Here is a 14,858-nt window from a genome sequence, read left to right on the forward strand (position 1 = left end):
AAGTCATTTATGGCTTTTCAATCCCTGTGTCATCTGTCCAAGGGATACTTCCAGAATGACTTGAGCACACTCTGTTCAAGGTCAGAGTCATGTCAGTGTTGAAAAAAGAAAAGACTTACTCTAGGAATTCTTGACTATGTAACCGTTAAATCATGGCCACTCTTAGACAGTTGACATACTTACTAGGCTGAAAGAATCTAGAGTTACAGTCCTTCATACTTTTCGGCATGCCTTTTCCACAGCCAACTGAATTCAGCCAGAAATGAGTAAGATCAAATGACTCACTACTGGTGAGAATGGCCAACCAGCTAATTGGGGGAAAAAAAAGACATTTGCAAGGAAGCATCACTAGTGATGCTTCAGACAGTGCTGATAAAATGCACTTGATTACATCACAATGTTTTTTTTTAAATTTATCATCACTTGGCTTTTGTAAAAACCTCTCTCTTTTTTTGATGACAAATGCTGAGATTCATTGCTAATGGGGGAATAGTAAGGATTATTTTTACAGAGAACATTTTTTGAACCCTACCAATACGCCCAGCACCTTGCTCAGGGCTGTGTGTGTATTTTCTCATCAAATCCTCACTACAAATCAGTGAGGCAGGCACTGTTACTCTATCCAATCTACAGAGGTGGAAAATGACATTGAATTTGATTCCAGAGCTTGTGCTTTTAAACCCCCAGATGGTACAGTTATAACATTTTATTCAACCAATCATTTGAGCACCTGCTCTGCTGGGTGTTATGCTGGTTCTGGGGATAATGTAGAACAAGACAAACATGGACCCTATCCTCACACAGTCCACAGTGCAGAGTCAGGGCTATCCATTATAAAGGGATTTCAATAAAGTTTGATGATAATTATAATGGGAGCAGCATTGGGTACCAAGGGAATAGAGCCAAAGTATAATTTCATACCCGCTGAGCTTTCCAGAGAGTCCTGAGACTGCATGCATTCTACAGAGAAATTTAGATCATTGATTACATGTCATTCAGTTCACAAATCTGTAATTCTTTATCATCTCACTGGTTCTTTTTTCTCTCTCTTTGTTCTTCTTCCCTCACCCTTTACCCTTTCTTTATCCCTCCCTTTAGTCTTTGTTTTCTTTCTTTCTTTTTTGACATCTAGGATAAGATTATGTTTGGCTTCTCCCCTGTTGCCTTAATTTTCTGGAATTCAAATTACTGTAGTTTCGTTTGTCACTGGAAGAAAGGAGATTTTTCAGATATTACTTTTTTCTTGTTATACAAAGGAAGGAAAAATATTTGGTAAGGTTTGAAGGCCAAGTTCTAAGACCCTTTTAAAAAAATCATCTAACTCAACTCCTTTCTGAAAAAGCACTATCACCATCCAAAAAACACCTCTTTGTTAAAATGCTCATTGAATTTTTAAACATCAATCAAGTCCTATTAGATAATACTGAGTTACATAGAATGAATTAGAAATAGGTATATTACATTTCCCTTGAGGATATTTGAATGTTGAAAAGAGAAATTCTTTAGAAAATCATTTTGTTTTTGCCAAGCCAATAATATTTGAAAAATAATTTGAAATATTTTGTGAAACCTCATGTCTCAAGAGATTCATCCATCTCTCCCAAATTGTTAGAACATGTGTTTTATTTCCACACCTAAACTTATCCAAATTGGGTACTCTCCTAGAATTAAAAAAATCTGTAAAGGACAGGGGAGGAAAAAAACTGTTGCTGCTGCTGCTGCTAAGTCACTTCAGTCGTGTCCGACTCTCTGTGACCCCATAGACGGCAGCCCACCAGGCTCCTCCATTCCTGGGATTCTCCGGGCAAGAACACTAGAGTGGGTTGCCATTTCCTTCTCCAGTGCATTCACACATGCTAAGTTGCCTCAGTCGTGTCTGACTCTGTGCGACCCCATGGACAGCTACCAAGCTACAAATCCAAACCAACTGCAACACTTGGATTTGAGCATTAGTCTGAAGTTTTTGCTTTTGTTTGAAGAATCTCTTTTAAAAGAATAATAGCCACGCTATATCATGCTCCCGTTACATTCCAGGCACTGTGCAAGTTTTCAGTATTGGGTTAATTAGATTCTTTATGGTGGCAAAAAAGGAGAAATGGTCACTTGGCTCAATTAAATAGGTCTATTTAGAAGGATGGCGTCTCTGGTGGCTTAGTCAGTAAAGAATCCTCCTGCCAATGAAGGAGACGTGGATTTGATCCCTGGGTTGGAAAGATCCCCTGGAGAAGGAAATGATAACCCACTCCACTATTCTTGCCTGGGAAATCCCATGTACAGAGGAGCCTGGTGGGACACAGTCCATGGGGTCACAAAAAGTCTGACACGACTTAGCCACTAAACCACCACCATCATTTAAAAGGATACAACATGGAGAAGTGGAAAAGATGGATAAAGTTCTCATTGCAGGCTTGTGGAAAACTAGATTTTTGTTCTAGCAACTCTGCAACTACTGAGTCAAAGCTCTAGTCTAGCCAGATAAGCTCCCCTTTGGTGACCTCACAGAAACACTTGGCTTGTTGATATACACATGACTCAGCTCCTCTGGCTGTGTCTCTCCACCTGCTTATTTTTCCAACTATTGCTATTGACTCCATGCTGCTCACTTTCTTTCTGCCTCGTGGCTTTGCTTACTCTTGGCTTCTATTTCCTGTCACCCCTCTCCTCACTTCTGCATTTACCCAAGGCTGACCCTCCCTGGATGTTTCATACTAAAACTCTTCCAGAGAGAAGAAAGGGCATGCCTCTCATGCCAGGCTTCATCTCTGGCCCCCAGTCTCCAAGCTTTGTCAATCTCTGTCTCATGGGCAGGGTTTCATGGCAAAAACACAAGGCTAACACAGCTGAGAAATCTGTATGCAGGTCAGGAAGAAACAGTTAAAACTGGACATGGAACAACAGACTGGTTCCAAATAGGAAAAGGAGTACATCAAGGCTGTATATTGTCACCCTGCTTATTTAACTTTACGCAGAGTACATCATGAGAAACGCTGGGCTGGCTGCATGAAGCACAAGCTGGAATCAAGATTGCCAGGAGAAATATCAATAACCTCAGATATGCAGATGACACCACACTTATGGCAGAAAGTGAAGAACTAAAGAGCCTCTTGATGAAAGTGAAAGAGGAGAGTGAAAAAATTGGCTTAAAACTCAACATTCAGAAAACTAAGATCACGGCATCTGGTCTAATCACTTCATGGCAAGTAGATGGGGAAACAGTGGAAACAGTGGCTGACTTTATTTTTCTGAGCTCCAAAATCACTGCGGATGGTGACTGTAGCCTTGAAATTAAAAGACGCTTGCTCCTTGGAAGAAAAGTTATGACCAACCTAGACAGCATATTAAAAAGCAGAGACATGACTTTGCCAACAAATGTCCGTCTAGTCAAAGCTGTGATTTTTCCAGTGGTCATGTATGGATGTGAGAGTTGGACTATAAAGAAAGCTGAGCGCAGATGAATTGATGCTTTTGAAGTGTGGTGTTGAAGAAGACTCTTGAGAAGTCTTCTCAAGACTTCTCAAGTCTTCTCCTTGGACAGCAAGGAGATCGAACCAGTCCATCCTAAAGGAGATCAATCCTGAGTGTTCATTGGAAGGACTGATTTGAAGCTGAAACTCCAATACTTTGGCCACCTGATGCAAAGTGCTGACTGATTTTAAGACCCTGATGCTGGGAAAGATTGAAGGCAGGAGGGGAAGGGGACGACAGAGGATGAAATGGTTGGATGGCATCACCGACTCAATGGACATGAATTTGGGTAAACTCTGGGAGCTGGTGATGGACAGGGAGGCCTGGCATGCTGCAGTCCATGGGGAGACAAAGAGTTGGACACGACTGAGTGACTGAACTGAACTGAACTGAACACAACTAAACAGAACTTCTCACAAAGAGCTACGTGAATGCTTTTCAGGAGAGAAGAGTAAAACTAGCTAGGTACCTTAAATGACCTGCGCATGTGTTATTAACTTTGAAACTAAACAGATGCTATAATAATATTGAAAAGAAGTGAATACAGTATAATAATATGTGTGTGTGAGTCAATTACGTCCAACTCTTTGCAACCTCATAGACTGTAGCCCACCAGGCTCCTCTGCCCATAGGATTCTCAGGCAAGAGTACTGGAGTGGGTTGCCATTTCCTTCTCCAGGGGATCTTGCTGACCCAGGGATCAAACCCAGGTCTCCTGTATTGCAGGTGGATTCTTTACCGACTGAGCCACCAGGGAAGCCCAGTATGATTTGCTCTGGCTTGTCAAACATTCTTATTAGTAGAAAAGGTTTTGGCACCCTAAATGAGGATTGCTGATATATATATTAAAAAAAAAAAAAAAAGCTAGACTAGGAAGGCATAATGGTGGGCCAGTGGTTAAGAATCGGCCTTCCAAATGCAGGGACATGGGTTTGATCCCCGGTCGGGGAACTAAGATCTCACATGCTGCTGGGTGACTAAGTTTGAGTGCCACAGTAGAAAGAGCACACAGCACATCTAGAGAAGCCTTCTTGCTGCAACAAAGACCCGGCAGAGCCAAAATTAAAAATAAAAGCAAACAAACAAACAAAAAAACAACAAAGGCATAACACATAACCCAGTAGTTTTCAGCTGGGGATGTTCCAGGACAGTGAAAGACAGAGACAGGAAGAGAAGTGAAGCAGCAAACAAAAGCAGCTGCCAACCCAAACACCCAGGAATTTATCTGTTTTCTATTTTTCACATGCACAGAAGCTTTTGCCTTAAGATTCTGCAGCTTAAAACAAAGTCTGAAAGCTACCCTAAGAGATTTGTGTCAAATCCCAGTTCCTCCTCATTCTTGTTATGTCAACATGCATAAGTTAATTACCTTCTTTTGCCTTTCTTTCCTTGTTTTAAAGATGGGGAGAATGGTACCTCTTTCATAGGTTTGATGTGCTGATCTAGTAAGATGCAATGTATAATGCACCAGGGTCCTTGTAACTAAATAAATGTTAGTTCCATGTCAGATACTGAATAGTATAATTCTACTGGTCATGACTTAATTTTTTTATTACTGGTTTAGAGAAGGATTTTTCAGCAGCTTCATGAATAAAATGCTGGCTGAGTTATAGTCAGTGTTTGCTATAGAAATATCATATTGTACTATAGATACCAAACTATAGTTTGGTAACCACTGTTACTGTGAAAATCCAGCCTTTCAGAGATTTTTCATTGTACAGTCAAGGAAATAGGAAGAACATAAAGAAGGGGCATTACCTCATTGGGTTATTCACACATATTATTTAATATGCAATTCAATTTTAATTTAAATCACAATTCCTTGAAAATACTGTGCTTTTCAAAGATAAGGTATTATCATTTTCATAATTATGACTCATTTCTGGCTTCTAGGTACTTTTTCTTAATAGCTTCTAGAACATTAATTTTACCTTATTAATAATGCTTCTTTTTCAAAAATCTTTCTAATGGTGAGATCATTATATATACAAAACACAACCTTAGGTATCAGGAACACTAAAATCTATTGCTTTACATGTACCAGTGTGGGTTATTTTTCTGGCATGCCAGTTTACAAGACAGAGAGTTGAAAATTCAATATTCAGTGACTTTTCCAATTTTATAGAATTTTAGGATTGTACATGTTCAGGGCACTTATTTGATATATGAGAGAAGTAAGTACAGAGAATGTACATGAACTCACACCATAAATAATGCTGAGACCACAAAAAAAAACATGGCTTTTTTTGCATTCAAGCCTCTGCCTCATATTAAGACCAACGGAACAAACACCTACATCCATTTGCTGAGTTATCATTTGAGGGTTAAGCTGAACTGAATGCCAATAAAAAGGCACGTAATAATTACCAAAACTAGAAACATGGAAAATGAAGGCAGGAAAAAATGTAAATATTTAATGTATTTAACAAACTTAAAAACACCACATCAAAAAATAAAACTTTGTGTATTATACTACATCAAACTAAAATCTAATATTCTAGTAGAGAAGCCAATTAGAAAATCCAATGTTAGAGTCTTCCTTAGATTATATTAACAGTAGTTCTCAATTACTCATTTGTCTGAGAGAAAGTCTTACCTTTATTATATTGACCAGTGGGAAAAATGTGTTTAAATGTCTCCAAGAAGTTAATATTTACTCTTCTATGAGCAACAGCAAGTGAGATTTGATATGTTTAAGTAAGAGTCAATCTAGAATCTTATTTAAACTAACAGATTATTCTTTGTCATGAAATGGAATTCAAATGAGTTGATTTGCTATTTTTCTTCTATGTTAAGATAGTAGCTTCTATTATGATTGATGCTAATGCAAGTTAAGTGTGCAAAGCAGACAGGATAGGAATACTGGGTATCAGCCAATGTAGTCTCTGACCATCTTTCTGGGAAAGAACTATATTATTGTAGGAAGCTTTTCACTTCTTTTCAATATTCCTTCAAAGCTGTATGACTTATCTGTTTTTATATAGATAATATATTTGCCTGGGCTAACAAATTATCCCTAACCAGAGACTTGAAATGATAAATATTCATTATCTCTTATAGTTTCTAAAGGCTAGGATTTAAGGGGGTTTGGCAGGTGACTTTCAGTCAGGTTTCTCATGCAGTCATTGGGAGGCTTTTCTGGGGCTGGAGAATCTGGTTCCAAAGGTGGCTGATTTATATGGTGACAAAATGGTCCTGGCTGTTGGCAAGTGGCTTTAGTTCTTAATGTATGTCTCCTCTTGAGACTGCTTGAGCATCCTTACAACATGGCAGCTGGCCCCCTCCTCTGCAGTCAATGGGTGAGATGAAAATAGAAACCTTAATACTTTCTGTGAAGCTACAAAGTCACAGACCATCACAGTCATTGTACTTTATTGATCACTTTCCTATTCAATCTTTGACGATATTACGCAAAGCTGTGACTGCCAAAGTTGGTGATCCTTGGCAGTGGTCTTGTAGGCTGACTACCAAAAGGATAATGTATTAGCCAGGGCACTTTTGGCTCTCAAGTGACAGAAACACAACTCAAATTCACTTAGGCAAAGGGAAATTTATTGCCTTGTCTAATGATTGTCATTAAGGATAGAATATATCTGTGCCTTAGATATTAATGAAACCAGGTACACAAAAACTCTGAGAACTCTCTGTCCATGCTATGAATCTGTTACTCTTTGTATATCAGTGATATGCTCTCAAACCAGTCACATGGTCAGGCACACTCTTTCTCCTTCACTTTCTTCAGTGAAGAGCAGCTGTCTTTTCTAAATCCTGGGGTAGTTGTTGTTATTCTGTTGCTCAGTCATGTCTGACTCTTTGAAACACCATGGATTGTAGCATTCCAGGTTTCCCTGTCTTTCACCATCTCCTGGAGCTTGGGGAAAAACTATTATTAGTTCAACTTGCATCACATCATCATTTTTGTGGTTATTGGTTTGGGTACTACAGTTGACCATTACTATAAGAACCACCGTGCTGAAGCTCAAGGCAGACAAACTTCTTAAATGGTGCTCATCCCAGAAGAGAAGAACTGGGGACAACCAAACAATAGTGGTCTACAAAACTTAAATATCTCAAGTAATCTAAGATAACTTTTTAAAAACTAGTACACTTTGAATAGACAACTGCCTCTCCTCACTGCCAACATTTCCTTTCACTTGCCTTCATCAATGCATTTTTAAAAATTTTTGGCCATCAAGGGCAATATTTGTTAAAGAAGAAAACTTTCTGGAGTTCTTTATCAAAGGTGTGCTTTGCTTTAAATGTTATAGATGATGTACTATTTTAAGTTGGTACCGTGTATTTGCAAACTATTCAAATGAACAATGAGGGTGCTGAATAATGTGAAGCTAATAAAAGATCACTATAATGGGAGAATGGACAAATAGAATATTTGAAATCTGGAATGAGACAAAATTTGATGAAAATTCTAAGGGCATGAAAATTGATTCTCTATTTGTCTACCTACATATATGTAATATTCAGAAAAATAAGATACTATATTTATATACATATGTACATATATAATATAATAAAATAAAGTTATATAATAATATATAATATTATGATGTAATATATTATATACTATATAATTTTATATACTATATGATAAAGTTATATATTATAATGTAATTATAATAGTATATAATATTATTAATTAATCATATAATTATGTTATTTTTGGTTATGTGTTTGTATAGCCAGAAAGTCCTTTGAGGTTTTTATATAAGATGTTATAGAAATTAATTAATTTATTTAATTGGAGGCTAATTACTTTACAATTTTGTGGTGGTTTTGCCATACCTTGACATGAATTAGCCACGGGTGTACATATATCCTCCCATCCTGAACTTTTTGGCCAACCCAAGAACTGTATTATTACTACTAATAATATAAAGCATGTATATGCTTGTATATTTTTGAGATTAATCCTTTGTCTGTTTCTTCATTTGCTATTATTTTCTCCCAGTCTGAGGGCTGTCTTTTCACCTTACTTATAGTTTCCTTTGTAGTGCAAAAGCTTTTAAGTTTCATTAGGTCCCATTTGTTTAGTTTTGCTTTTATTTCCAATATTTTGGGAGGTGGGTCATAGAGGATCTTGCTGTGATTTATGTCGGAGAGTGTTTTGCCTATGTTCTCCTCTAGGAGTTTTATAGTTTCTGGTCTTACATTTAGATCTTTAATCCATTTTGAGTTTATTTTTGTGTATGGTGTTAGAAAGTGTTCTAGTTCCATTCTTTTGCAAGTGGTTGACCAGTTTTCCCAGCACCACTTGTTAAAGAGGTTGTCTTTTTTCCATTGTATATCTTTGCCTCCTTTGTCAAAGATAAGGTGTCCATAGGTTCGTGGATTTATCTCTGGGCTTTCTATTCTGTTCCATTGATCTATATTTTTGTCTTTGTGCCAGTACCATACTGTCTTGATGACTGTGGCTTTGTAGTAGAGTCTGAAGTCAGGCAGGTTGATTCCTCCAGTTCCATTCTTCTTTCTCAAGATTACTTTGGCTATTCGAGGTTTTTTGTATTTCCATACAAATTGTGAAATTCTTTGGTCTAGTTCTGTGAAAAATACCGTTGGTAGCTTGATAGGGATTGCATTGAATCTATAGATTGCTTTGGGTAGAATAGCCATTTTGACAATATTGATTCTTCCAATCCATGAACACGGTATGTTTCTCCATCTGTTTGTGTCCTCTTTGATTTCTTTCATCAGTGTTTTATAGTTTTCTATGTATAGGTCTTTTGTTTCTTTAGGTAGATATACTCCTAAGTATTTTACAAGCAACTCCTGCAGCTCAATTCCAGAAAAATAAATGACCCAATCAAAAAATGGGCCAAAGAACTAAACAGACATTTCTCCAAAGAAGACATACAGATGGCTAACAAACACATGAAAAGATGCTCAACATCACTCATTATCAGAGAAATGCAAATCAAAACCACAATGAGGTACCATTATCCGCCAGGATGGCTGCTATCCAAAAGTCTACAAGCAATAAATGCTGGAGAGGGTGTGGAGAAAAGGGAACCCTCTTACACTGTTGGTGGGAATGCAAACTAGTACAGCCACTATGGAGAACAGTGTGGAGATTTCTTAAAAAACTGGAAATAGAACTGCCATATGACCCAGCAATCCCACTTCTGGGCATACACACTGAGGAAACCAGATCTGAAAGAGACACGTGCACCCCAATGTTCATCGCAGCACTGTTTATAATAGCCAGGACATGGAAGCAACCTAGATGCCCATCAGCAGATGAATGGATAAGGAAGCTGTGGTACATATACACCATGGAATATTACTCAGCCATTAAAAAGAATTCATTTGAATCAGTCCTAATGAGATGGATGAAACTGGAGCCCATTATACAGAGTGAAGTAAGCCAGAAAGATAAAGAACATTACAGCATACTAACACATATATATGGAATTTAGAAAGATGGTAACGATAACCCTATATGCAAAACAGAAAAAGAGACACAGAAATACAGAACAGACTTTTGAACTCTGTGGGAGAAGGTGAGGGTGGGATGTTTCAAAAGAACAGCATGTATACTATCTATGGTGAAACAGATCACCAGCCCAGGTGGGATGCATGAGACAAGTGCTCGGGCCTGGTGCACTGGGAAGACCCAGAGGAATCGGGTGGAGAGGGAGGTGGGAGGGGGGATCGGGATGGGGAATAAGTGTAAATCTATGGCTGATTCATATCAATGTATGACAAAACCCACTGAAATGTTGTGAAGTAATTAGCCTCCAACTAATAAAAAAAAAATAAATAAAGCATGTATATGTACATTCAGAATAGGAGAATAAGGGAGAGATATACTCACTGCTGACAACATATGATAAAATACTAATGAACAAAAAAATGCATAACTCCTCAAATCCTTCTTTTTCTAAGTAGAGAACACTGAACTTTCATCTGGAAAGTATAGATCAATCACTGCTAAAGAGAACCTAAAGCTAGAGATACATAAGAGTTTAACAAGAAAGCACCTCATTACTTTAATGAATTTACTACTTCTGAGCCAGCCAAAGACTTATTAAGTTACTATACTACTACTTGTGCTTGAGGACTTGATTTCAGCCACCTTCGAGAAATCATGAGGTTCTTCAAGACTGTGCTGACCAGCTGTTATTACTGAGTCGAACCTAAAAGTATTCCCCTTGTGGATGTGAATAAACCAAACAGAGGTGCTTTCAAAAAGTAATCTTAATAAATCATCTTATCTGTCTAATAATAACAAGGGCCATATGCTTCTGAAGTGTGGCTTGGAGAGGCCCGGTACAATCCCAGGGTTGGAGTCAATCCATATAAGTTATCCGGAGACCAGCCAGCGTCACTGACATTCATAGAAGCTGAGCAAGCTATCCCAGAGAGAACCTGAGGTCGTTTATTTGAGCCAGTTTACCACATCCTTCCTTCTGGAACCCTCAGAGATGACTTTCTCACAGATCCTACGAACATTTTAAAAAACTGTTTCGATGATAGGACAGCTGTAGGACAAATTAAAATAGAAATATAACACATCCACAAATGTGAGTCCCATATGCAATTTTAAATATAGTAGCTACATTAAAAAAGTAAAAAGAAATATGTGAAAGTAATTTAACAATATATTTTATGTAATCCTGTGTAGCAAAAATGTTATACTCTCAAAATATAGTCAGTAGAAAAAAATTACTCTGATACACTTAAATTTTTTTTTGTACAGAGTCTGAAACACAATGTATGTTTTAAACTTACAGTACATCTTAACTAGTCACCAAATGCTCAATAGCCACATATCGCTGGCGGCTGCTGTAATGTTTGACAGCACAGGTCTAGTTTAGAATTGTGGACAGTGGTCCTCAAATCATTGTTATTTCTTTTTTTTTTTAATAAAGTTTTATTTATTTATTTATGGTTGCACTGGGTCTTTGTTGCTACACATGGGCTTTCTCTAGTTGTGGTGAGTGGTGGCTACTCTCTGGTTGCAGGGTGCAGGTTTCTCTTTGCAGTGGTTTCTTCCATTGTTGTGGCTCCCAGACTCTAGAGAATGGGCTCAGTAGTTGTGGCACTTGGACTTCGTTGCCTGCATTATGTGGAATCTTACTGGACCAGCGATTGCACCCGTGTCCCATGCATTAGCAGACAGATTCTTAACCACTGAACCACCAGGGAAGTCCCAGTGTTGTTCTTCCTTTCCAGGAGGATCTGAAGACTTATGAAGACACCTCTTGGACAATGGAAATGGATTTTCAAAGCCCCCTTTACACTTCTTTAGCTTCTTTGCATACCTTGTTTCACACATGTTCCTTTCTTTCACTCAACTTGCTAATGCTAAAAGCGGGGCCAACTCAATATCTTTTCTATACCTTTCTCCATGAACAAATTTGTTTTAGAAAGACTATGAGGGCAGGACGTATCTGAGTTCAAATCCCGTCTGTGCCTTTATGACTATCGCAGAGGCTTCCGGTTGTCCCTAATATCTGTCTTCCCCTCTGTAGATCTAGAAGACTTGACTGGGCACAAAGCCACTTAGAAAAAGAACTACATTTCCAGCATAACTTGCAGCAAGATATGGCTACATGCCTAAGTTCTGACCAAGAGGGTATAAACAGAAAGGTCAAGGGGAAACTTCTGGGAATCTTTCTAAAGAGCAGCATGGATGCACTTTTTGACCTCTTTTTCCTTCCTCCTGCTTAAAACACAGATGCAGCCATCTTGGACTATAAGGTCAAGTCCATGCATAACTTGAAACATCAGCTCAAAGACTCTAACACAAGAAGGAAATAAACTTCTGTATCTGCCACTGCAGTTTTGGATTTTCTGTAACTTGAAGCAAAACTAATACAAGGATCTTGGGTAAAGATTTAACCTCTAACACTATGAGAAAGGTGACAGTGGGAATTTGATATATGACTCCGGGAGCTCAAATCGGTGCTCTGTGACAACCTAAAGGGGTGGGATGGGGTGGAAGGTGGGAGGGAGGGCCACAAGGGAAGGGACATATGCAAACCTATGGCTGATTCATGTTGATATATGGCAGCAACCAACACAGTATTGTAAAGCAATTATCCTCCAATTAAAAACAAATAAATATGTGGTACTGGCACAAAGACAGAAATATAGACCAATGGAACAGAATAGAAAGCCCAGAGATAAATCCACGAACCTATGGACACCTTATCTTTGACAAAGGAGGCAAGGATATACAATGGAAAAAAGACAACCTCTTTAACAAGTGGTGCTGGGAAAACTGGTCAACCACTTGCAAAAGAATGAAACTAGAACACTTTCTAACACCATACACAAAAATAAACTCAAAATGGATTAAAGATCTAAATGTAAGACCAGAAACTATAAAACTCCTAGAGGAGAACATAGGCAAAACACTCTCCGACATAAATCACAGCAAGATCCTCTATGACCCACCTCCCAGAATATTGGAAATAAAAGCAAAACTAAACAAATGGGACCTAATGAAACTTAAAAGCTTTTGCACTACAAAGGAAACTATAAGTAAGGTGAAAAGACAGCCCTCAGATTGGGAGAAAATAATAGCAAATGAAGAAACAGACAAAGGATTAATCTCAAAAATATACAAGCAACTCCTGCAGCTCAATTCCAGAAAAATAAATGACCCAATCAAAAAATGGGCCAAAGAACTAAACAGACATTTCTCCAAAGAAGACATACAGATGGCTAACAAACACATGAAAAGATGCTCAACATCACTCATTATTAGAGAAATGCAAATCAAAACCACAATGAGGTACCATTACACGCCAGTCAGGATGGCTGCTATCCAAAAGTCTACAAGCAATAAATGCTGGAGAGGGTGTGGAGAAAAGGGAACCCTCTTACACTGTTGGTGGGAATGCAAACTAGTACAGCCACTATGGAAAACAGTGTGGAGATTTCTTAAAAAACTGGAAATAGAACTGCCATATGACCCAGCAATCCCACTTCTGGGCATACACACTGAGGAAACCAGATCTGAAAGAGACACGTGCACCCCAATGTTCATCGCAGCACTGTTTATAATAGCCAGGACATGGAAGCAACCTAGATGCCCATCAGCAGATGAATGGATAAGGAAGCTGTGGTACATATACACCATGGAATATTACTCAGCCATTAAAAAGAATTCATTTGAATCAGTCCTAATGAGATGGATGAAACTGGAGCCCATTATACAGAGTGAAGTAAGCCAGAAAGATAAAGAACATACAGCATACTAACACATATATATGGAATTTAGAAAGATGGTAACGATAACCCTATATGCAAAACAGAAAAAGAGACACAGAATACAGAACAGACTTTTGAACTCTGTGGGAGAATGTGAGGGTGGGATATTTCAAAAGAACAGCATGTATACTATCTATGGTGAAACAGATCACCAGCCCAGGTGGGATGCATGAGACAAGTGCTCGGGCCTGGTGCACTGGGAAGACCCAGAGGAATCGGGTGGAGAGGGAGATGGGAGGGGGGATCGGGATGGGGAATAAGTGTAAATCTATGGCTGATTCATATCAATGTATGACAAAACCCACTGAAATGTTGTGAAGTAATTAGCCTCCAACTAATAAAAAAATTTTAAAAAAAAAATGTGAAATAAAAAAAATAAATAAATAAATAAAATAAAAACAAATAAATAAAAAAAAGAAAGGTGACGAACATGTCTGTTCTAATGCTTAGTACAAAGTAGGTACTTTACCCTGTTAGATTTTTTTTTTTAAGTATACTAAATTACAAATCTACTAAACTCTGTAAGTTTCTAAATAAATGCTTTTGTTATTCTTCCAACTCAGCTTTCTGGCTTCTTTCTGAACTAACTTGTAGATGATAGATACGAAGATCTTCATCGCATTTGCATTTCTCTCCAGAAAATTGCCTGACTGCCAGTTTAGTCATGCTCATGAATGCCTGATGGCTCAGAAAAGCCTCTGCAAGAACCTCTCAAATAAATATTTAGAAAGGCATTATGAGAGCACTTAGCAGTGCTATTCTAGTATTTCTAAAGCAACAAGACACCAAGATCATGAGGCCCTTCCTTCACTTTAAGTCGCACCTCTCAACCAAGCAGATATATTTACCATGTTATTATTTTTAATAGGAAAACAGAATCATTAACGCATTCTTTTAACAGGTTTCTCACTTTCCAGGAGAGTGAGAAACATAGGGAACACTCAATGTTCTATTAGTTGTTTTTCAGGTTCTTTTTTTGGTCATGGAACAATATGTGAAAAATTTCAAGGAACCTCACTTTTTAAAAACAAAAATGAAAACAGCTTCTATCAGGAAGTATTTATTGCATAATGCCTAATTAAAGGTAACTGCCAACAAAGATTAAGTTTCTAGAGGATGACAATGTGTTTAAATTTTATATGGCACTTTTTTTGTGT

The sequence above is a fragment of the Cervus canadensis genome, chromosome 21, assembly GCF_019320065.1.
Source record: "Cervus canadensis isolate Bull #8, Minnesota chromosome 21, ASM1932006v1, whole genome shotgun sequence".
Taxonomy (NCBI): Eukaryota; Metazoa; Chordata; class Mammalia; order Artiodactyla; family Cervidae; genus Cervus; species Cervus canadensis.